Source organism: Nothoprocta perdicaria, unplaced genomic scaffold (assembly GCF_003342845.1).
Source record: "Nothoprocta perdicaria isolate Ctin4 unplaced genomic scaffold, notPer1 scaffold_228, whole genome shotgun sequence".
NCBI lineage: Eukaryota > Metazoa > Chordata > Aves > Tinamiformes > Tinamidae > Nothoprocta > Nothoprocta perdicaria.
The window spans coordinates 419,580-441,554 of record NW_020455450.1 but is presented as its reverse complement, the minus strand read 5'-3'; the positions used below and the strand labels follow the sequence as shown (position 1 = coordinate 441,554).

The window sequence follows — 21,975 nt, the reverse complement described above, 5'->3', positions numbered from 1 at the left end:
CAACTCCTGGTGGGAAACACTGTCACATCTGTGCATTAAGGAACACAGGATTGTGACCTCAATCTCCCGGGGACACAAAAAGAAGCAGAATTAGCAGCAAAAGTGCAAGTGTCAAGAAAGGCAGAGGTACCAATTAAGAAAATTGGAACTAATCGAGGTGTGTTGGGCTGGGGGAGACCTGAGCTCCTTCTCATAGACACCTCCAAGTCACGTGCAGGGTGAATTCGGAGCGTGAATCTTTACCTTCTAACCTCACGGCCGCCCCGTCACACTCCTGCAGCTCGGACTCGAGCTTTGCCCTGTGAGCCCATATTTTCCACTCGCTTTTAGAGTCCGTAGGGCTGTTTGTACAGGATGGGCTGGTAGGGATGCTAGCAGATTGCAAAGCAAAGGCAAGGAATTCGCTCCAGAAAAACACAGTGGCTCCCACCGAAGCCTTTGTCAGATGTAATTAAAGAAAGTTTCATATTAGGAAAATGCTTGTACTTGCTAGCTCCCCTAGGCTGAACTGGCTCTTGCTTCCCCATCAATTAACTCTTTGGGGCACCCTGAAATCTTGGTTCCCGGGCTCAGCTCTGTAGTCTTTAAGCTCAGTGACTCCAGGGAAGCAACAACGGCTATGGCCATTGGAGATGATGCTGAGGTGTAAGAGACACCAGAGCCAAAAACCATAAACCATTGCTGTGCACAGAAACTGGCCAGAATGCCAACCAGTGAAGTCCCAAAACTGCATATTTTTAGCTCCGAGGCAGTTACAACTTTGCTCTGCAGTTCCACCTCTTTCCCCAGGCACTGGGGGCAGTAGCTCCCTGCTCCAGCAGTTCATCCTCCACCAGTCCTGCCACAAGTGACCAGCGACCATCCCTTTGCAGCAGTATCACCATCTCACTATGTGGTCCAGGACAACCACAAACTCTGTGCAACTCTCTGCCCCGGTGCTGCACATGAAGGAGCGCAACCTTCACCTCATCACCAGCCAACAGGCTTAATTACTCCCAGACGGATGGATGCTGCCGAAGTGCAAAGTCTTATGATGACTAAATCTTCCTGGAGGTGCCTCTAATATCTCCGATTAGTTTGTTTATTCCCCCAGATTCAGCACCATGGGCATGACGAGGGTGACGAGGAGCATGTTTAAGCAGGGGCAAGAGCGCTGCGCCAAATACCTCCAGGTCAGAGCGAAGCAGATGATGGAAAACCAATTAATTTTTTACAACAGGAGAAATAGCTACAGGATTAAGAAACATTAATTATTTATTGAACTGCTGCCGCTGCAAAAAGAGTTTACACACAGATGTATAAAATAATCACTCACTGTACACAATGGCATAAGAGCTTTGGTAACCTGAGCTCCTGTTTTGATACTGCTCCTTTCTGAGGAGGGAATTAAAGTAATCAGAGAACAGGACAAAAATGCTTAGGAGCCTCAGGAAGAGCAAATCCACCACCATAGCTTCAGGGTTGTTGGTTATTGGATGTTCAGCACATGGTGCCTGGTTCTGTTTTCCCCTGGTATAAACTCCTGTGCTCCTCTGCATCCAAGAGGATCAAGTGAAGTGATTCAGTGCAAGATTTCAATGTGCTTACATATATGTTCCACGGTCAGGTCCAGCATTCACACCTAGGTACTCAGAGAAGACCCAGCCCAAGGCACCGCTTCTTGTTTCGCCTGGAAATCAGAACAAATAAACCATTTAGAACAACTTGAGAGGCCAGGGAAAGCATGCTTTGACTGAATGGGTCTTTGGCTGTGATTTGAGGGTCCAGATTCACGTTGGAAACCCAACTAGGAGAGGGGATATTACTAGGAATCACCTGCTCAGCTCTCCTGTCAAACCGATGACTCTTGAGAAAGCAGGACCAGCTACCCTTGGTTTGGGATGTGGACTTCTTGCCATCTTTTGTAACACTGATCCAGTGGATCCAGTGTTTTTGGATACATGGATGCCCTAGTCCTCTTGGGGAGCTTCAGCTCATGCAGCTTAAGGATGGTCATTGCAATCAACACTTCCAAAAAGTGTGAAGGAAGAACTGGACTTGCCAGCCTTGAGCAAGCGCTGATAGGGCACAGCTCCTGGGGTTGCCAATGGCCAGAGGCGTCTTCCTCCTCCTCGTGAGCAGCTTCGCACATTGATCTGGAGATGGTGCTTTTGCTTCCTCATTGATCTCTGGAACTCAGGCTCTCCTCAAGTCAGGAGGAACTCTGGTGTCTGGTTGAGACCTCATACAAGGGATCAAGTGATTTATGAGGACTCTGCAAAGCCCTTAGAGACAGCGTGGGTTGATAGTTGCAGGCCAGGACTGCAGTGCCACCTTCTCTCTGTACTCATGGAGGACACCGAGGCTCTTGCTCCCAGAGGAAGAGGACATCCTGCTCTTCTGCTCGATGCTTCATGCAGCATCACCCACCACCCACCATGCCCTATGGAGAGCACCAAGGGACCAGCTGGCACAGCCAGGTGATGGCTTTAATGACAGTGATTGGGAAGAAGATAGATGTGAAGAACATGTCCATACAGGCCTTCCACGAGCTCATCCAAACCTGGTTTCAACTGCAGAGGGGCCCTCACCCACTGCAGCCTCTCCACATATGTGGCAAGAGCTCCTTTTTCCATGTGACTCGCTAAATTCAGAGGCTTTTGGCCACTGGAGGCTTTCCCAAAGTGCTGACAAGGAGGAAAGGAGAGGAAGTTCTGCCTTGGTGAGAACCAGCTCCAGCCCTTAGAGCTGAGCCCAAAGGTAACCCTTGGATTTAAGCCGCAACCCAACTTCTGGGAAGCAAGAGGGGATGTCTTGCAACACTTGCAGCCAGGCAGATTGATTGGCAATGGAATTTTGCAGCTGGCTCCATCCTCAGCTCAACAGGATTCCTAAGTCCCAACACCCTTCATCTTCTCCCTTACAGCTCTGGCTTTTACCCCCCAGCCCTGAGGCAAGAGTTCATTATTTCTTGCTGCAAGTTCCTCCTTGGATTAGGAGCTCTTTGGATCACAGCCTGATCTCAAATGTTTGCTGAGCTCTAGTGCCTGGCATAGACAGTCTCCAAGAGCCACACTCATGATTCCTCTTTGGCCCAAAAAGCAAATCAGCACGATGGCATCTCACACGAGATGATCTTCTGACCTGGGTTCAGCATTCATGGCAGGCCTGTAAATACACAGTCACAAAACAAAACAAAAAATTACACTTGGTTTAGGTAATTCAAGGAAGGAAGAACTTCAGGAGGAGTTTCCCTCATCTGGAAACAACTTCAGCAAGCCCCATTCCCGAAAGGGCCAAGGTCTTCTACATCCATCCTTGCTTCTCAAGCTCACTCTCTCCAGCTTGATCATACAGCTAGTGCCATGGGCAGGAACCTTCTCTATCTGCTGCTGTTTTATTACCCAAAAGAGCTTTAACCCACCCTCCCCCTTGAACCTATTTCTGGCCTCCCAGGGGTTCCAGCTTGTTGAATACAGAAGGCAACTTCTCACACAGTCACCATGGCAGTTACCAATACAGAGCTATAATAATTATAATCTCGGCAGAACCATTGCGCACTTTCCCCTTGTGATTTGCAGTGACAAAGCACGAGCAGCTTGGCTTTGTAGAGCTGAAGCACCAACCACTTCCAGCTGTTGATGTGCAGGAAACTTTGGCAATCTGAGCAAAACTAAACAGTCAGGAAAACCCAGGAGCAGATTTTATTCCTGATTCTGCTCGTTGAGCTGGAGAGCAGGCCCATATTTCAGCATGGTGTCTCTGGTCAGAGAGACTTTGGAGGCTGTTTCCTGGCACATGCAAGAGCCAGGGAAATAACCTGAAACAAATAAGCTGCTTCCTCGGAGTGCTGGAAAGATGCTCTGATTTGAGCTCGGTTCAAGTCTGTGGCAAAGCTGCCAGGAGGGACGGAAGGGAGAGTGAAAGATAAAACAGAAGGAAGATCCTATGGCTCCTCTCCACATGCTTCCCTATCTCTCTAGCAATTGCACAGCAACAGGGGTTTTCATCTGAGGTTTTTAATCCCTGCAGGTCCCGGCCACTCGCCCACACGCACGTGATTGACTCACCTCGCCTTCGCAGCACCCACCGTCCCACCTCTGTTGCATCCCATCGGATCAAGTCTTCAGGCAAGGGTTGACATGACCCTGGCTTCTCCATACGTGGTCACCAAGAGGCAAGGAGCTCCCCATAGCTCCAAACTGAGCCACATCTTCTAGTACGGAGCTCCTGCTTAGAGGTAAGCTGGCCAGAGCCCCGCCATGCAGTTGGATTACCCCAAAGGCCACGTAGGGCAGTCAAGACTCCCACTGACCTTGGATGAAAGAAGGAAGGCTAGAAATCAGAAGGACCCCATCCCACAAGAACAAGCAGATCAACATCCAACCATTTCCTTTATCTACCAGGAAGGAGCCCATTTCCCAGGTTGTTTCTGCATGAAGGTCTGAGCCCGTCACAGCAGTCCCGGTCCTAACGCGTTGGCCCAGGCTCGGGGCTTCCAAGGAAAGGAAAAAAGTTAGAGACAAAAGTTTAATTCATAAAAGCATCAGTGGGGTGGGAAGGGATGATAATAAAAATGCTTGGGGGTGATTTCATAACATTAATAGGTAATGTAGTCAATTATGTAGGCTTATTTTATTTCAGCAAAGTGCAGGTGGTGAGCTACATCTCATCGCAGGTGCTTTTCCAATTAGCTCGACGTCTTCTAGGTGAATAAATGGCCGCGCGCCAAACCTCCGTGCCACTAGCAACAGACTAATCCAAACTAATCCGGAGGACTCGTCTTGCTTCATACTAAAGCAACCAGAGCCTCTTTTATTTATTATCTCGTGAAAGATCTCCTCTCCTCTTGGAAAAACAAGGAGGACTATTTCCCATTGGAGGCCGTAAATCCACTTCACCCTGCGTTCAGCAGGGGCTGGAAGGCTCCCGCGCTGCCTGACTGACAATTGCTTATTACCATTATGTAAGAGCAGATGAATATCCCATTCTGCATTTGCTAAATGTTTTCTTTTAATAATCAACGCATCGCCCCGTAATGGGCAGGGTGAGGCAAGCGGCTGCCTCCCGAGCTCTTAAGGGAGACATCTGTTTTTCAGCATCGTTAATTACCAGCATCTGATCGCCAAAGTGTATTTATTTACCTTTGATTACGACGGGGCGAGCCCCAGCGCTTAGGAAAGCGGCGGGCTGATAAGGCGGCCTCGCGTGGGCCCGGCGTGGGCCGCAACGACGCACGACGGCCCCACACACATACCTGCCTTAGCAGGCACCTCCATTCTAGCACGAAGCCTCCTGGTCTCAGCGTGGAGCTTTTTAGTGCCCTTCTGGTACAAGCCAGCGCGAGTGTGGGACAAGGCAGAGGGCTCCTGAATCCCTGGAAAAGTTGGCTCGAGGTGCAGGGTTTTGGCCTATGGTGGAAAAGTCTACAAGACCTCCATATCTTTCCATATTCTCTTCTAGGGCAACAAATGAGGATGATTGCAGGGTGAAGAGGAAGTTTTCTTCCTAGTTTTCCAGAGGGACTTGCTCTATGATGAGAAGCTGCTGCCGGAGCTTTCCAGAGATCCTCAGGCTCCTTCATCCCACCAATGTTTCCTTACTGGAGGGCCTGCAAATCACTCCACATGTGCAACCTTATGTAGAACATGACCAAAACTCTCACCATAATCTTCATGATAAACAACTCTCACCATCGCATGAGGTGATACTCAGCAACCACAGCCCCAACTGGCTCTGGCTGCTCACAAATGAGCCCATCACCTACCTCTTCCTCTCTTCCAAGGGTTGGGAAGATCCAAGCCTCTCGGGACATCCCGAGGAGCTAGCCGAGGGTCAGGCGAGAGGAACACGCCGGCGGGACGGGCTGCCTGACGTCAACTGGCTCCGCTCCAGGAGCCTCAGACACCTGCTCAGCCTCGCGGGGCAGCTCCACGGCAGCTGCTGCCCAAGCCCCAGCCGCGCGCAAGCGGCAACATGAGCCGCTTGGATCGCTCGCCTCCAACATTGTTCTCCCGAGTGCTTGGAAAAGGGCCTCGTGAAAAGTGACTCAGAGAAAGAGCTGACAAGCACCAGCCTCACCTTCTCATTGTTTCATCAAAAACGGGAGAGACAGCGCGGGAGAAGAGTCAACCTTCGCCGCGGGATCCGCTGTCCCGACTTGTCCGCAGCTCGCGGGCTGAGCGCAATGTTGACACGGGGTTGACGTCTCGCCTTGATTTATGGAGAGCTCGCAGAAGGGGGAAAGAATTAAACGTTATAAATCAGGGAGGAACATCCATAACCCTGAAGTGCTTGTTGTAAACAATACGAAACAGCGGCCTAATTTTTATACGTGTAATTTACGACGAGCAATTCTTTCCAAATGAGAGAATTCAAAAGGAAAAACCCGTCACTTGTTAGAATATCATTAATTCGATCAGATGAGGACGGAGCCAGCCATTGTTCCAAGTGCTGGAAAACTTCACAGGAGCTAATTGCTTCCGTGCAGTTGCTTCCAATGTGTTTCTATCTGGAGGGATGAGGATCAGCTACAGCTGGAGAAGTAGAACCTCAAGATACATGAGTGGGTGCTTGGCACCTCTGTCCCCAGCTTGGTCTTGGTCACAAACCCTCTGCACTGCAGATTCCTCTGTGCAGCCCTCAAGACCACCCAGCCCAGGCTAGAAATGTTGCCTCATTTCTCAGCATGCGACTGATTTTATCTCATCTAGACTCAATCTGTCCAGCTAGAAGCTCAACACACCGTGTCCAAGCTTACTCTCCAATCAGACAGCAAAGGCTTAACAGCAAAGCCAGGGAAGGACAGATACCTCCCAGGCTAACCAAGGTGCTGTGGGTGGATAGTAGATATGTGATATCTTCTTCCGCAAGGACAGTCATTTCGCAGCTGGAGATACCACCAACCACGCAGGTCACAGTCAAACTCTGCTCCAGAGCTTCAGTGTTATTAAAAGTCTCACAGCAAGAAGATGGACTGAGAAATGACCCCTTCCCAAGACCTTACAGTCCAAAGAATCAAGCTAGAGATGGTGGGAGAAGAGAGGGTTTCCCATAATCTGATAACCAAGAAACCACATCTCAGCAGATGAGGTGCTGCAGGACCACCAGAAGCTACTCAGGCAGCTACTGCTCCCACTGTCTCTGCCAACCAGAGTTTTAAACTCACTTGTTTTAATTTGCACCAAATTAGGCAAGGAGCAACCACAAGACAGGTCACAGTGTCTCAGTTTGTAGGGATAAAGCAGATGGGGCAGAGCATCCTCATCCTCCTCACTTAGCTCCACACTTCTGCTCATGCTGAAGCAAAAGCAAAGCAACCTGGTCTCCAGAAATGAGCCATCGAGGCAGGAATCACATCAGGAACACATCCCAATCCCAAAATGCACCCACAAGACCCTCTCTGTGTTTAGCTCCCGCCCTGGAGTGGCTCCACTTCGAGCATCTCTCCTGCATCACCGTTCACCTCGGGGCCACTAACAGATTCCAGCGCACTTTGGGATGGAAAGTTCTCCTTAAGTAAATAAATGGATCTAACTACAACATAACGAGGCTGCAATTAATTGCTGTTTGCAGTACACCGTGAGAGGCAGTGAGACATGCTAGCAAAACGCAAGGTATTACTAAAGAAAACCTATTATTTTTGGCACGCCGGGGAACGGTAGCGAAGCTCTTCGCTTGCTATCTGCTTACCCAGCGAGCTCTTTCCCAACTGTTCTCCCTCCCAGAGGGAAGCAGGGTGCTGAACCGGATGATTTGCATGCCAGGAAGTGTTCCTGCAGCTCACAGCTCTCTCATTAAGGGAGGTAACGATGGAGCAATGAGAAAGTACAGAGTGGGGAGGGTTCTGGTGGTGCAGGAGCACTCGCCGAATGTCTACCTTTGGAAAAATAATGTTCTCCTGGTGGATCATCAGAGCAAATAAGTCTAGTCCCACCAGGTTCAAGCTGCCAGAGCATCCATCCCCACACAATTAATACTTGCATATATATTAGAAAGCTAAAATTAAAGACTTCCCATGAAAAGCTATGACTAAGTAGTTCTTTCACCAGGAGAACTTGGACGGGGGCTGCAAGGAGCCCCTGCAATTACAGGGCCGAGGGAGAGGTTATGGTTTTACACACGTACATCAACACCCAGGCCGGGGTCACTACAACCTTCATGAGCATGAGAAGTGACATAAATCCACTCCCCACTTGATCTCGGGGAGGAAAGAGCCAAGACTACAAGTTGCACAGAGACATTCGTTGGGTTGAGCAACAGTATTTGTGTTTCTGGTAAGCCCTTAAATGCTTTGAAAGGGGTGAAACGCGATCCATGCGCAACACGAGCTCACGCTCCGCGACGCCAGAGCTGCCCTCTCAATTACACTCACAAAAAGTATTTCCCTGGGCAGAATTAGGAAGGATCCCCCTAATCCTCAACATTCTGCTATGCTGCATCCCATCCCCTTGGTGCAATGGGGCAGGGCTGGGTACCAAAACCCAAGATGCTCTTAGCAATAGGGTAGTGTAATTGGCACATATTTGGGAAAGACAAATATGAAGACCTGCAGCATCCCACCTCCTATCCACCGGGACCATCCAGTGATCTTCCAGATCTACATCGGGCCCAAATTCACCAAGATCAAAGGGCCACATCCATCTTCCACCCACAAAACCTCCCTTCCTCCAACAGCAGCAGCTTCCCACACCCCTTTCATGTCTCCCCTATCCCAGAAAGCCCATTTTTTGGCACAATCACCCAAAAAAAGGAGCACGGAGGAGAGCTCCATTGCCAATACCTTCTCATATCTAGAGAGCCAGAAAACTCCTTATCTCCGGGATTGCTTAACGGCGCGCAGAGGATTATCGCCGCGGGTAATTAAGCCCTCGGAGCTACACGGAGGCAGATAAGGATCCCGCGCAAGCGGACGGGAAGGAAGGTAATTGCGATTTAAGCGGCTTCTCGCCGAGAGCTGTCTCAACACGCGCGCCCGGCGGGAGAAGGGATGGGGTTGTCCTTGCTCTGCCAACACCCGGCCAAGGCTGCAACCGCTTGCACCAGTGATGGGCTATTGCTTGGGTTGCACAGGCAAAAAAATACCATTGCAATACTAAAAATTTACTGATTTATTGCAAAATGCATTTCGGCTGGGAAGGGTGAAGGGTGGCACGCGAGCCACAGTGCAGCAGAGCTAGCTGGGCACCACAGACTTAGTATTCACTGGGTAAAAACTGGCAGAAAGTAAAGCCAATGAGACACTCTCCATCTCATCTGGCTGCTTTGGTGGCTCACGGGCCTGGAGCAAACAGGGAAAAATAGGGAAGTGGAGATGATTGCAAATGAGAGCAGATAGGTAGGAGAATAAGGGCTTATTGCACCCAATTACCTTCCACTTTTTTGTGCCTATGAATACAGGCTAGAAAAATGCATCTGCAGTGACACAGGGGCCAGCAGGGAGATGAAAATCAACCAGAAACTGACTCCTAAAGCTCATCTTAAATCTCACAGTCACTTCACTTTTAGCAGGATTTGGGGAAGTTCTTGCTCCAGTAACACTGATGTCACCGGCAGGATGCAAAGCATCACCCCAGTTCCAACCCTCTCATCTTATTCCAGCCCCAGCTCCATAAATCAAGGTCCTAACAGATGCAGGGAGAAGATATTTTCTTCTTCATTCTCACTTCGAGCTCTTCTCCCTCCCAGCCCAACAATATTTATCCCACAGGGCTTTGAGTCACCTAGAAACTGCACAAAGGGCATTTGTTCCTGCTCGTCCCCAGGGCACAAGGGGGAAAGAAGAAACCCCCTCACCATCCCTATTAAAGGGGACAGAGAAACAAGCAGGGTGATGCTCATCCTGCAGCTCCATCCTTGGGGAGGACTAAATACCCCTGGCTGAGGGTCATTTAGATCTGCTGATAAAACAGCATGCCGAGAAAGAAAATAATAAGTTTTAAAATGATTTATTCTGCTTTCCTACTCCTGCAGCCACTTACCACCAGCACAAAAATATCCAAATATTGCTTTTTAAATATATATATTTTTATTATATATACAATAAAGACCTTAAGTTCTCTTAAACTCTCCCCAATGAGACATGATAGATGCTAGGGGCTCCTCAAAGCCACCATAAATTCCATCCAAAAAAGGGATGGCTCCTCCTGGGAGCCCCGCCAGCCAAAAAAGCCCTTTTGCAGACAAATTCACAGCCATGTAATAGATATGCAAGGGAAGAGGTGTTTCTTAGGTAAGCCTTAATCCTTAATAAATTACAGATAATTCGCATTTAAGTAGCTTATAATAAACGTCTGGATACGTTTAATAACTACGCGGTGCAGAAGAGAGCAGAGAACTCGTAAGCCAAAGGACTGGTTAGCTATAAATTTAGGTACCAGACCAGCTCAGCAGTCCCTGGAAAGGCTCAAGCATTTTATTTTAGGAAATACCGACCTGCTGGAGCTGTAGTGCTCCGTGGGAAGAGGATGCATGGGAGGAAGATGGGCAGGAGGAGACAGACAGTCTGGCAAAAGGCTTTTTTTCCACCCTTTTTTTTGGGAGCATATGAAAAGGGACCATTCCAGAGAAGGGAAAATTGCATCAAACTCCTTCACATCTTCAAATTTGACCCTTTTCAGCTCTTTCCCTCTGCGCTGGTGCATTTTAGGAGGGGATGAATAGGGGCATCGGGGACAACGTTGCGTGATGGTTAATTGAACTGGTGTTACAAGAGCAGCACGAGCCTAATGAGGGGCTTAATCCCCTGTAATAACATCACAAACCAGCCACCTGCCAAGGCACCACCAAGGTATTCACATCATGGCAGCTACCAGCTATTAGGGCTGTATCCACTGTCAATATTTTATTAGCCATAATCTGATACATTAGCTGCCTCCGACACTTGATCTAAGCCCAAAAATATTGTTTTACAGCATTAATTGAGAACATCGACACCGCGTGCTTGGTTCTCTCGCTCTAATGTGATTTATGGGTGGCGTTTAATAGCCTGACAATCTTGATTTACCACATCTACCTGGTAGGTACCATGTGTATCTAAGTCAATTAACACTTGGTGGCCTTCATATATATTACCTGCAAAGGAAGGAGGTTCTCAGCAACAATTACACTCCAGACAAGGAAAAAAAGAGTAAATAAAATACAAGCAAATATTTCAAGCATCTAAATTGCAAACAAGATAATGTGACCTGGGTAGAGTCCCACAACAGCTGCTGGGAGAGCGTTGCTTTATGAAGGATCCCAGTGATTTTTCGTGGAAGATTTAACTAATTAGTTGAGGAGGCCCTCAATGAGCAAGGCCCTAAGTTGTGTTTAGCTTTAATTACATAGCAGCCCTGCTGACCCGTTCACTTGGAAGCGGGACATGTGCTCAAGTGCTTGGCTGAATTAGGGTCAAAGCAAATACATGTCTGGTAGGCATCTCAGAAGCTGCATTGATACCGAGCCAGTGAGCCTCAGAGAGGCTATCAATGGGGAAAAAATAGAATAAAAAGGCAAAATTAGCACATTAAAAGGAGAAAAATATCTAGCGGCTCCACACATTCCTCCAATTTAATTCTGAAGAAGAAGCTCCCAGCAGCTTCCCCACCATTCTCCTTACCTCCAGCCTTCAGCCACTACTGCCACCTCCACTCCTGCCATCCTCTCCCCACCCACCTTCACTCCCTTAATTAAGTGCCCCCTCAAATGTCCTAATTTATACTGATTGCTCTTCTCAGTTACTACCCATTCCCAGGTGTTCCTCTTCATCAAACTCAATCCATGCACTTGGGGCCATTGTCAACCCTTACCTGAGGCCTGTCAGTGTTGTCAAATCAGCATTGCCCAGTCGAAAAAGGGACAGATTTTGGGTGAAAAACTCGCTGTTTGCAGGTTTCTGCAAAAAGTAAAATCTTTTACACTTGAGATGACTCTGCATGACCGGATTAAAGTGCTTCTCCGTGACTCTGTTTATGTAACCTTGAAGGTATTTTGCACAATCCCTTGCTTTTGACAACTGAAGATTTGTTATGAATTAATACTTTTACATCAGAATAACTCAGAGATCAAGGAGATTGCTAAAGATCTCCCAGAAAACCTGTGCAAGGAGAAGCGCCGTGAAATGAAATATATTTATTTTTTAAGAAAAGCTCTTTCCTGGGTTACCCCCTCTTGAACCCCTGAGACATCTGGGTAAAGTAAACCCACTCCCTTTCCAATCCGATGGGCTTTGGGAAGTCAAAAGCACACACATGGATACACACGTATTGTCTTTCTCCCTGGCACATCTCTGTGAATCGAGGGCTTCAAGCCAAGATCAACGAGATAAAATCACTCGGGAACTTTTACAATGTCACATCCTTGTGTGAATCGCCCGCGTGTTTATAGCAACGGGCACCACAACAGCCCCTAGTGCTGCCGATGGAGCTGGGGGGGAACTGGGCATGCGGAGAAATCCCTTTTTCCCTCCCAGCATCGGCCAAGGCTGCAGGACCCAACTGGTCTACGTGAGAGAAGGGAGCTCAGCACAGCAAACTGGGATTTTTCCCAGGACCTCAAGCCACTTGGGTAGTTTCTGCCTCCTTTTACCCACTTGTAAGCAAAGGAGATGAATTGATGCTTCCTGAGCTCATGGAAGAAGCCATGAAATCCCAAGACCTGGAAGTCCGGGGCCATCGGATGCGGTGCAAGAAGGAAGCGTTCTTATGCATGAACGTGTGGAGCCTCCTTGGTAAGACGTTACTTAACCCTGTTGGTGTAGAAATCACCTTCTAGGACACATTAAGGTAAACTGCAGAAAGACGTCCTCACTTTGGCATGCAAATGCTCCTCGGGAAGAGCTCTTTGTGAGTCCAAGGGATGGCAGAGGAGCAACCAAAGGAGTCAAGAGGGAAGCTCCACCCGGGCTTGCGTTGCAAGGGGCTGCAGAGCAGACCTGAGAGCAACGTTGCAGGTTTATACCGCTCACCACCAACTGCTGCAGCTCTCCCTACGCCGCTCGCCTCACATTTTTGCAGTGCCACCCACACACGTGCAGCAAAACACGACTCGTGGCCCCAAGTGATGGGCTCAGTGCTCCAGTCCGGGCATTTTGCTTACAATAAGTCTTGCCTCCGATTTTCTCCCTCTGCAGAAGGCACCTTTCCCAGATCTTCCCAGCTTGGGCAGGGAGCGGGAAGGGTCCTCATCTCTTCCCATCACTGCCTCTCCTGGGAACGGGGGCTCCCGGCCGTCCCGCAACTCCCGGGACCGGTCAGCCCACCCCATTCCTTTCTCTCCACATTATCCCTCTGGGCCCGGGGGCTCTAATTACTCCTTCCAGTGCCTCCTGAACCATTCGGAAATATTTGAGTGACAGATCTTTTATTAAAATGCCATTAGCATCAGGCGTGCGAGAGCGGGCAGGGCTAGCGCTCCGCTCAGCCTTTCCATGCCGCGGGGAGCGCAAGGCTCTTCCTGGCGCTCGCCCGGCCGCCGCGGGCTCCTCCAGGATGATTCACCCGGCGGGGTGGTAGGAAAAAACGCGTTCCCATCGAATCCGAGGGGAACGCAAGGAGGCGAAGGACGCTCCGGTGGGAATTCGGGAATTCTGTTGGATTCGGGAGCTCCTTCCCATGATGATCCTCATCAAGAAGGGCAGGATTTGTGGCTATCCTTGCCCTGTTGGCTATCACCTTCCTAGCGAGGAGAGCTCAAATTCACCTTCCTCAGACCCTTTCCGTGGAAAAATAAGCATTGGAGAAGTCAGTTTTCCTACCCTCCCCTTCACTTCTCCCGTGCGCTTTTGTGCCTCTTGCCCACCAAGGCTGCAAGCTCCTACAAGCAGCGAAGGGCGCAGACCCATCCGTCAGGAGCATCCGATAAGCCAGGGCTCGAGCCAGCCCCTCACCGTGGCTCCGGGGCAGCTGGAGCCCTCTCCGTGCCCTCCTCCGCGCCGCTTCCTTTCGAGCCCCGAGGGAGCGCAGGGAATGAGAAGGAACCACTGGTTTCTTGACGGATTCCTGTGTCGTCTTCTTGACAGCGACGCTCAGGAGCGATCCGGCTCGGAGCTCAAGCATGGGAACGTTCCCTGGATGGAGAGCAGTGGATATCAACGGAGAAGAAATCCCAGCCAAGCGGGATTGCACGATGGCAACAGCCATTCCCTGCTTCCCCTTCCCCTCTATTCCAAGCCAGGAATTCAATCTTAATCAGAGGAAGTTTCTTCGGAAGAGAAATTTAGCCCGGCTATCAGCATTTCCAGTAATGGAACCCCCCCCGGCACTCGGGCAATGCTGCTCCATGCTTAATTAGCCTCCGTGCAATCTCCGTCATCCCCTCTCTCCATTAGGGAAAATCCCCCCGATTTAAGCATTGAGACGCATGTCATTTCAACCCCTATATCCTAAATCACTTTTTTCATGCACAATTATAATCTTAATTAAAAGAAGGAAGAACAAAAGCACCCCAAAAGACAACTAGACGGTATTTTTCCAGCTGCTGCAACTACAACTCAGGCCCTAGAGCCAACAAGCTCATTGATAACCTACCTAAAATGCAAGATTTTGGCGCAGTAAGAAGCTAGGCCCTATAAATAGCAATTTTTGTTCTGACTCAGACACGTTAATTCTATCCCCATTCAGAAACGTTTGTTCGCGCAGGGAGGAACGTTTCCATGTTTGCCAAATGGAATAACCGTAAGAGCGAGTTATTATTACTCCATTAAGCGAACGCGGAGATTTCTCTCCTCTTCCCCCAAGCTCAAAAACGAAACCCGACCAGAACGTAATGTGACTGCTCAGTGTGTTTAGCAACACGGTCTATTTTTAAGAGGCTGCTGGTTGTTATGCCAAACTACCCATAGCATAGGAAAAAAAAAACCCATTAAAATACAAGAGGATAAAAATAGAAGTGCATTAGTTTGAAGCGCCAGCAATTGCGGTGGCTCTGGGCCCGAGCCTTCTTGCACAGGGAGGATGGATGGATGGGTGGATGGATGGACGGAGGTGGATACGGACACGATGAGGACGGGCACATCTGAGAGCTTAACGAGGCCATCGTGAAACCCAAGAGCGCTGCTGGAGCCAGAGCGTAATTTATGGGGATAATAATATCCAGGGTCGTTAGGGCCCGCGGGAAGAAACATTTGGGAAGTGTACACGGTGTCGGGTACCGGGGTCGAGGCAGCTGTTAGAGGTTAGGGAATGGGCCTTGGAGGAAGAGGGTTGTGCATCGGCCTCCTGCTCTTCCTCACGCTTCTCTGTCTGTGCCCAGAGCCATCTCCAGAGCCATTCCACTCGTTTTGGGAAGCAGGAGCGACCCGGGAGCGCCTCTTCCTCTCCACCTGCTCCAGATGGGACACAGGACAAGCAGCTCCACCATGACCTTCCATCCCACTTTGCTCCAATCTCCGACCTCCCCATCGTTCAGCAGCTTGGCTGGGATGGCAGGGGATTAAAACACCTCTGGAAACCTCCCTGGGATAATTCCCCACGCACCAAAAGTGTAGGAATTCAGGGAAACTCGTGAGAAACTCTGGGAAGATTTCCACTCCAGTTCATAAGCCAAAAGATTGACAATAAATTTCATATAGGCCGCTGAACACATGCTCTGAATGCTGTCAAACAGAATTCCTGCCTTTTGCACCATTTCCAGCTCTTTCAGGCTCTTTCCAGTCTCATATGGGTAAAACGGGCCCTTCACCTCATTTAGAAGTTGTGCCCTACGTCTCAATCAAGCAATGTCAAAAAAGCCTTTAAAAACTGGCCTTGGAGCTCTTGTTTTCTTGATTTCACACTGTAAGGAGAGTAAAATTGAAGCTGATTGCTCCAGAAAAGGAGCCTTTGTGTCTCATCTTCCTCTGCCGGGTTGAGTTTCGAAGGTACGTCAAGAAATGAGACCTCATGGGGGTTAGTGGTGTCCATTTAAATCTCTCAAATACCTACACGCAAATATACCGAGCGCATGAGGATTAACTCTAAATCGGGCCGGATTAGACAAGAAGCTTTGCACGGTGATGTGGAATTGCTGGAGAAAAAAAAGTATAGAGAAAATTGTCATTTTTGCCCCCTTTACAATACAACTTGATCCCCCATGTATAATGAGCTGTAAGCCTGGCCATATCCCAGGGTCAGGTGAAGAAAAAACTTTCACTTGGGAAAAAAGCCATGGAATTCAGCGGGCCGGAGCATCAGGGACATGAGAGATGGGAAACCTGAGGCCACCTAGCTCACTCACTCAGCACCAGGCAGTCCCAGCCGGCTGCGGCTTGTCCAGTCCCCCTTCAAATATATATTCGCACACGCTATCTATATTTATATATCCATATATTTATATGCCCCCCGAGTAATTAAAGATGACTCTGAGAGCTTCACAGTGATGCTTTTAAGAAGGACGTGAAGCACATGATTGAATACATGGAATAACGTGAGTGAAAGGATGACCTTGGCCATCTTTTGAAGGCCATCTATGTTATGATACAAGGAAGAGAAGGAAGGATATTTAAGATGAAGAAGGTATTGATTCAGACACCGGTCTCTGAGATGTTTCTTCTGAAGGTAAGGATGGAGGACCACCTGCTTTAACCTTAATGGTCCATGCGTTGACCCACCAAAGCCCATGGGAGAGCGACCAAGGGAGAAGTCCAACCCATAGCCTGAATTGGCAAGTAGGTGACTGCCTGTTGAACCACATTTTTAGCTCTTCACGCTCTTGCAAGCTGTCAAAAATTATGGCATTATTTGGGGTAAAATACCATGTGTGAAACAGTGACATTCGATTTGACGTGCGAGGCTAAATTAAGGATGAAGCCAGATGAAAGAAAACCGAGCGCCTTCCTCCCCTGGCTGCATTCAAGGAGAAATGCAGCTGGGTTTCGGTTGATCTTGGCTTCTTCGCTGACCTGTAGCAATCAATTCCCCTCTCCCCTTTTTTTAGTGTCTAAATAATTTGTCAGTGAATGATCCCATTCATAAGGCGGCGGCGATGACAGTTCTGCAAAGCTAAATGGCACTTAACTGTACACCTAGCAAATCTGCAACAAAAACAAACAGAGAGGAAGAGAAAAATGCCCGAAAGCTAAAGGAAATTAAAAAAAATCACGGGCAGGTATGAAGGGATATTGTCATTAAAACTGATGGAAATGGCACTGGGCAGGATTGCTCCCATTTCCTGTCCATATTTATCCAACCTCGGTGTCCGCAGATGGGAATGGGATGATCCGTCACTAGAGCTCTACGTTAGGTGCAGCTATTTGTGGTGGGTGATGCAGATGGAGCTCTCTGCATCTCGGTACAGGTTTCTACTGCTCTGGTTCTGATCCTGTTCATGATCCTAAAAATCTTTGGTTCCCCCGCAAAAAGAATAAATTAAAAAAAAAAACCATAAAGGAGATATATGGCAATGGGGCAACATGGAGAGATGTCTACCAAAAGCTTGGTGTGCCTTATCTCCCCTTTGGGTAAGAAAATGGCTTTTCCAGACAACAGAAATGCAGGCCTGCGTTTGATATAATTATGTGAAAGCAATTAAATATGCAGCTGATAGAAATGGGACTTGCGTGAGCAGGGACAAAAATGATGAAATCAGCGCTCAAATGAGAGCATTCGGGCTCAAAGGGAGACTCGTGGGCTCAGGGAAGTTGATTAGCGCAGCCCCTTAGGCCTCAGACCGGGAGGGGTTTTACGTAAGATTTTAATTAAAACCCTGGGCACAAAAGGCGGGATTGAGCCATCAAAGTTCACTGCTGACAAAAAGCTGAGTCAGCCTGACATGACAGCAAAAGGATCACAGATCCCACAGGAAAACCGGGAATTGGCAGGCAGGAGCACTTGGGAAGAACAAGCAATGGATGCGCTCAATGGCTGGGCGCTCAAGGTTATTTTGACCAAGGTGAAATATTTATAAAAGGGATAGTCTCAACTAAAAAATATTTAGAAAAGGGATAGTCTGAACTAACACCTGCAATTGCACCAAGGTTGTCTTCCCAACCCCAGAAGATCCTTCTCATCCAAACTTTTTCTGCCATCCCATGGGACTGCAGCTTGGGAAAGGTGCAGTGGTGACGGTGGAGAATCCCATGGCATGGGGTGGGAAAGGGACCATCCGGATCACGTTTCATGAGCATCCACTTCCCATTCTACAATCGTATCCAAATGGAGCTTAATAAATGGATGGAGGTAGAGGATCCTCCTAGGAGGCCAGCAAGGCTCTCAAAGCCTCTCAGACAGCAGATTTGGCAACACTCTCCTATTCACCCGATGCACATTTGTTTTCCAAAGCTGGCGGGACGTTACAGGCCAACCACAAGCCACCGAGGAGGAATGAGGGACGTCTCCGCATCACTGCTCATTACGGGTTACTTCTCACTGCACAGATGGAGCTAATTATTATCCCCGGGGGTAAATATTCACGCAGGCTCGCAAAGGAAGAGGCAGGTAACTCCCCGTCTGGGCTGCTAATCCCATTATCAGACACCTCCTCAGCACCATTATCCTCAATATCATAAAATGAAACAGGGAAAAACAATATATATCATTGTACTTCCAGTGTGGAGAAGCATGGACAGGCCAGGGAATCATTTCTCTGAGTCATGATCCCCACCCTAGTGATAGAAATATCTCCATGTGGAGAGGCACGTGATGTTATGGATGGACTGGGCTTCATTTTCACCCCCCAGAAAAATTCCTGTGGGTAAATTCGGGTGCAAAAAGCCAACTGGCCCTCCCTGAGGTCCTTGTCTGTAAGGGATGGGTCCCTCCTGCCCTCATCCCGCATCTATCCAGTAGAAAGACCTTAGATGAGCGGAGTACCAACGCTCATCATATGTGCATGGGGCTCCACATGGACCCAGGTAGATGAAACATAGCTGGACTTGGGGAAAATTTACCTATTTTTGCTCCACTTGGGCCATATCCTCCCAGAAAGGCCACTGTGAGCAGTGAGGGACCTGTCTGGGCATTTGCCACCTTACTGCATCTTGTTTGCTTCTCATTTAGCCACTGCACATCTAGGAGAACCTGGAGAGATAAAACTCCATGGAAAGCAGCTGTGTCATTTGGTTTTAAAATAAGATCCTCTCTGAATATCTCACTGCTACAAATGATTCAAGAACCAGGAAAAAATTTTTAATCTCCTCCAAAGAGCATTGCTCTAATACCATAATTACGAGGTGACACCTCTGGAAGAGCCACCCAAGCCTGCCCGCTGTGCCGGGAAACAATGCTGCTGGAAATTCGCTCTTACTGGATCGGTTCTTGCACAAAGCCGAGGAAGGAACAGCTTTAAGCGCATGTTTAAGCAGCTCTCAGACCTGCTTTAACTTAATTCACTTGCTGCAATAGCCTCCCTGTGACTTCTCGGGCACGTAGGAGCTCTTGCATCTAGTTGTTGTTGACTGCTCGACAATTTTTCCCTCCTTTTTTCTTTATTTTCCCCTTCTTTTTCTTATATTTTCAGGCACTTTGCTGCAATTGGGCTTTTCAGCTTTTAGATTTTTCACTTCCTCCTCCTTTCTTTTTTTTCCCCACTCCTTTTTTCCTACCCTTTTCCACTTTGCTTCTGAACAAGCCAATGATGGAGGAAAAGGGGAACTGAGAATTCACCTGAATGCACCAGATCCACTTCCTTTTGCCTGGAGTGAAATGAAGGCATGCATTCTTTTTTGGGGGCAAAAACCAGGATAAAAGCCCATTCATCCTTGCAGGGACCTGGGGGGACTCAACTGTTTTGCAGGATGAGCTCAGCGCTTTGCAAAATTATCCAAACAGCGGCTACAAGGAAAGGTGGGTCCCAGCCAGAACTCCGGATATGAGCACTTCCATCCCTGTAGGGGAGTCGGGATTTCGACACCGGAGCTTGTTGCTCGCTGTTAGAGTTGGAAGTCAAACACCCTCAAGAGCACAGCAGGGTTGAAACCCACTGGCGTTGCAGCAAGAATCAAAAACGAGCCCAGCAGAGGGAAGATTTAGCCAGAAAAACTACATTTTTTAATCATTTTCCACCCATTTTTATCTCTTTCCACCCAAACGTTGGCATTGGGCATGTGTTTTCTATGAACGTTCAGGAGGTTATCAGGAAAACCAGGGAAAGTTGGTGTAAACGATTAACAGGGAGCGCTAATTTTGCGCTTAACTCATTGCACCGAGAGAACAAGATGCAAAGATTGCTACTCAGCCACCTGAGGAACAAACCCATCCTGAACATCTTCTGGATTCATTAAAAACTAGCCCAGACAGCTAAGGTATTGCAGTTTTACCCAGTTTGACTCATAAGAGATTAGAATGGGATTAAGAAATAATAATAATAAAAAATCACTGGAACTTTTCCCACCATAAAGGAAGGTTGAGTCAGAAACAATTATTTTCATCTAGGACACAGCAAATGTAAGATTTGTAAAACTTGCTTTTGCTCTTTGCTGAAAAGTGACTAATTGCTCTTGGTTTAAAATCTTGCTTTAAATTTTGGAAATCTGGCGTTTTCCTGTTTCTCCTTTCCATTGGGTATCACAGTAGCATCACTTACTCTTTCCTATCTGGGCCCAGGATGTCATTTTTTTTTTCCTTTTCTTAATTTTTTAAAACGTGAATCTGCCAGAGCTGCTCAAATTAGACAAATCCACTCAGTACCAAGTGAAAAAATAAGGAGCAAACCCCCAAAAAGGGCATTTTCAATTCTCTAATACACATTTTGACTGAGAAAAAGACCATAAAGTGAAATTACAAAGTCTTCCAGGACGCCAGGCTTAAAATAAGTTCCTGAAAATTTGCCGAAAATGCATCCTTGAAGCTTTTGGGTTTTTTTACAGTTTTGGAACTATCTGCACCTAAAATGCAATTCAACACAGGATCCTGTATCCCAAATAAACCTCTCACCGACACTTTAGAACTCATTAGCCAAAGTATTTCCAGTAAATTGCTCCCCTCATCCCTTCTCCGAATCCTACCCCGCTGAAGACTTGTGGAAACATTTTATTTCGAGATAACGGCGTTGTTGCCACCATCCAAGAACAATACGGGACAATTATGGATTTCATACACTGTCTAATCTAATTCCTGTATAAACAGGCCAAGGGCCCTTTTTAAATTAAACCCCACTTCAAGTCCAACAGATACGGTTGAATTAAAGCACAACTTGAGGAAAAAGAGACATTTGCAGATAACGAATCTGCAATAACACATTGTCCCATAACTCTGGCCAAGCAGATGAGAGCGCCAAATCCCTCCCTTTGCCCCATGGCCTGTCGTGAGCATGTTGGGACTCTGCAGTTGTCCAAATCTGGTGCCATTTGCTTAGATTTAGGTGCATCGAGGCTGCAGATGCCCTTGATGGTTGGTTAAGGACTTGTGTTTTGAGGACTTTGGAGGGATACCCTCCCAAAGTGTCCTCAAACAGTGTTTAAGGGGCTTAAGGACACGTAGGGAGCGAGCAGAGCAACGTAGAGTCACCAAGGGCAGCAGTTCTGTCACTTAAGTCTCATGTGACATGGCTGCACATGCTGTTCCAAGCACAAAACTTCCAATGGAGAAGCATTATGGAAAGTTTGATGACTCCCATTCTCTCCTCCTTGCACTGGAGGAAAAACCTAGCCCACAAAAAATGTGTCTGTGTTGCATTCTGAAAGAGAAACAACAACTGTTGTATTTATATATTTAATTTTTAATTAAAAAATAAAGGTTATCTTAATACATCTTTTGCAGCCTTTGGGCAAAACTACACCCTTAACAAGACTTTATGAAACATGATGCACATCTATTCTTGGCACACGTCTTAAAAACAAACGCGAACTTTCTTCAGCAACTTCTTAAATCCATCGTTCTCCCCAAACCCTGAAAACATATAAATGCTTTAAAAAAAAGGAAAAAAACTACAAAAATTAGACACGGGCCCAAAGCACAAATCCCAGATCCAAGCATCCCGAAGCTTTTGGAGCAGACTCAAATCCAAACCCTCATCTCATCCAAAATTTCACCCTGGGTCACTGCAAAGTCACCCAACAACCAAGAGATACGGGATCTGAACGCTGACCCGGGTACCAATCTC

General features: G+C 47.8%; 2 long non-coding RNA genes across 2 annotated transcripts; both read right to left on the bottom strand.

Moving 5' to 3' along the window:
* Positions 1-1,565: 1,565 nt before the first annotated feature.
* LOC112947285 lies at positions 1,566-2,043 on the bottom strand. The gene is made up of 2 exons (XR_003249384.1): positions 1,816-2,043; positions 1,566-1,669 (listed from the first exon to the last, which is right to left on the bottom strand). It is a non-coding gene; the product is annotated as an uncharacterized LOC112947285 (long non-coding RNA).
* A 935-nt stretch (positions 2,044-2,978) lies between these two features.
* On the bottom strand, positions 2,979-4,831 carry LOC112947264. The gene is made up of 2 exons (XR_003249382.1): positions 4,050-4,831; positions 2,979-3,147 (listed from the first exon to the last, which is right to left on the bottom strand). It is a non-coding gene; the product is annotated as an uncharacterized LOC112947264 (long non-coding RNA).
* Between the last annotated feature and the right edge of the window lie 17,144 nt (positions 4,832-21,975).